Genomic DNA, 2,599 nt, shown 5'->3' with positions numbered 1-2,599 from the left:
AGCACACTCTCTGGTTGTGATTCTCAGAAACTAGTATTTAAAGGCATAATTCCTCTGGCAGTGGAGGTAAAACATACCTATTTTGGCTAGTAACCATTGATAATATTTATTCAGTTTAAGCAGAAATGGATATCAAGCTGCATGGAGAAGACTGTTGAAAACTCTTTTTCATAGGGTTGGCCCAAGTCATTTTGATTACAGCCTGACAATCTTAGTCTACAACCTTTGTCTCTGAAACCTCATTGAAATGCATGAAGTAGGGGTGGCAGCTTACTTCCCAATTAGGTGTCCCTTCTCCTTTTTTCCAGTCTCTGGTACAGGGCAGCAAAAGGAGAGAAAAGATTCCCATTTATGGTTTAATTGTTTCTCCTCACCTGTAACAGTTGCTGATTGGCTGTTCTTTCTCCAGAGTAAAAATGGCTTTTTCAGAAGTGTCCTTAAAGCATCAAATGACTTCCTTTTCAGGCACCCCAATCAGAACCACTCTCGACAACTCAATTACAGTACAATACGCGGGTCTCCTTCATCAGCTCATAATGAAAGCAAAAAGCACAGTGAGAGATATCGATCCCCAGAATGAGCTAACCTTTTTCAGGATTAGATCAAAGAAACATGAAATCATGGTTGCCCCAGGTAATATCTTTTGTCTTCCAAAAGAAAATACTGCTCCAACTGCTGTGTGGGTGGCTTTTGAGGTCCCTTTCATTGCTCCAATGCTGCTGTGAAACATCTGTCTTCCTATTTCAGTTAGGAAGACAAAAGCATAAGGGATGTGCTTGCCTTCAGATCCTTTAATTGCTTAAATAGAGAGGGCCCAGATTTTATCTATCATGTTGTGTGGCAAGGCCAGACTATAGCTGATTGCTGTGCTTGGCTAGACAAGAAATTTGTTTGATCTGGTATAAGACTGTTTCCTATGTGTGAGGAACGACCATTTTTCCAAAGCTGGATTTAGCCAATTAGCACATAAAACTGCAGCTACTTACTGTTGGTGACAAATGACTCCCAAACCACCAATCTAACATGGGACAGATTTGCTTTTAGTACTTGTGTTTGTACATCAAGATGGTATTTGATAAACAATGGCTATTATTATTTTTTGAAGTGTTTCATTTTGTCTACTGAGTGGGGACAAGCAGTGGTATTCATTATTTTGCCCAAGGTGAATCCCCCAAAATAGTTAACAATCAATATTGGGTAAAGGATACACCAAATACAACAAAACATTGTAACTATGAAAATATTTGGCTTACAAAACTATTTTCAAAAGTATATTGTAAAAATAAGGAATAGCTGAAATAGAACAAGCTGTAAGCATTTGCCACCACTTTCATTGTTTATTATCTTTTTCCACAGATAAGGAATATCTTCTGATCGTTATCCAAAATCCTTGCGAATAGACCAACCACACCTATTTTATGGGAATTGTGCTACAGTTTTAAAATAACATTTACTACATATGTCATAGCATACAACTAAGAAACTTTTCCAGTAACTTGCCAGGAAGTTTGCAAGCTAAAATCTCTCATGTGCGCAAATGCATTGCATTTGTAACTGAATTAATGAAAATGTGTGTCTAACTGCTTAAAGAACAATAAACTTAAATGCTTAAGGCATGTGTTAACATTGATTGGGACATGTGTTCTAAAATTAAATAAATCTTTTGAAATAATTAAGCGCAGAGCTAAGGCTATGACTGGAAATCTCATAAAAACAGCTCTCAAAGCCATTTTCATGTAAACAATCAGAAGTAGGGAATGCAGAATTAAATAATGGTTGCATTTCAACTGATGTTAAACAGGATTATTAAGTCCCTTTGATTTCAGTGGGATTGATTGTTAAACATATGCTCAAGTTTTCCAACTTCAGATTGATTCTGCCCAAAGTAAGTGAATTCAATAATATAGTGAGCTCCTTAGAAGGACAGAGCATCCTGTGAGGTTTTTTCCCCCTGATAGAGCTCTAATTAAAAACAACATAAAGCAACTTCCAGAAACTAAATATGCTTTTCCTTATTAATTAATGTCTGCAGTTAGTCTTTGTGCAGTGGCTCACAATGTTTCGGATGCCTGTATCAAATAAACGTTTATCAGTAGTTTACAGATAGAAGTGAAATGTAAAACAAACTACTTGAAATATGACAGGGACCACAAGTTCTGAAGCAAGGCTGCAAGCCTATCATATTGAACTCAGTGGGGCTTACTTCCAACAGTACTCAAGCAGGTTCAGGCTGCATGACTTCTTAACCTAGTGAGGGAATTATTTCAAAGGAATGTATGGAGCACTACTGAAGCAGGAGGGAAACAAAGGATTTGAGCACAGTGAAGATCTCTTAAGCAGAAGTGCTTGAAGAGGGCGATTCTGTTTCATCACAGAGATGTGCAGCAAGACAGAATGTGATCTCTTTGCAAGCATTCACTTAGCAAAACAGTATGTTTTAAGATAATATTGAGGTATGCTATTTCTGTGGTTGGCTTCATTGAACTAAAAGGTGGGGACTGTTAAATGCTTACTAACTTCTTAGGGAAGTTTTTAATGTTTGATGTTTTATCGTTTTTTTAATATTCTGCTGGGAGCTGCTCAGAGTAGCTAGGGAAAC

At 37.2% G+C, this 2,599-nt stretch overlaps 1 long non-coding RNA gene across 1 annotated transcript; it reads left to right on the top strand.

Moving 5' to 3' along the window:
• Positions 1-475: 475 nt before the first annotated feature.
• LOC128419170 (uncharacterized) lies at positions 476-1,630 on the top strand. The gene is made up of 2 exons (XR_008331812.1): positions 476-633; positions 1,357-1,630. It is a non-coding gene; the product is annotated as an uncharacterized LOC128419170 (long non-coding RNA).
• Positions 1,631-2,599: the final 969 nt, after the last annotated feature.

Source organism: Podarcis raffonei, chromosome 8, assembly GCF_027172205.1.
Source record: "Podarcis raffonei isolate rPodRaf1 chromosome 8, rPodRaf1.pri, whole genome shotgun sequence".
NCBI classification, from domain to species: Eukaryota; Metazoa; Chordata; class Lepidosauria; order Squamata; family Lacertidae; genus Podarcis; species Podarcis raffonei.
This window is presented reverse-complemented; position numbering and strand designations above follow the sequence as displayed.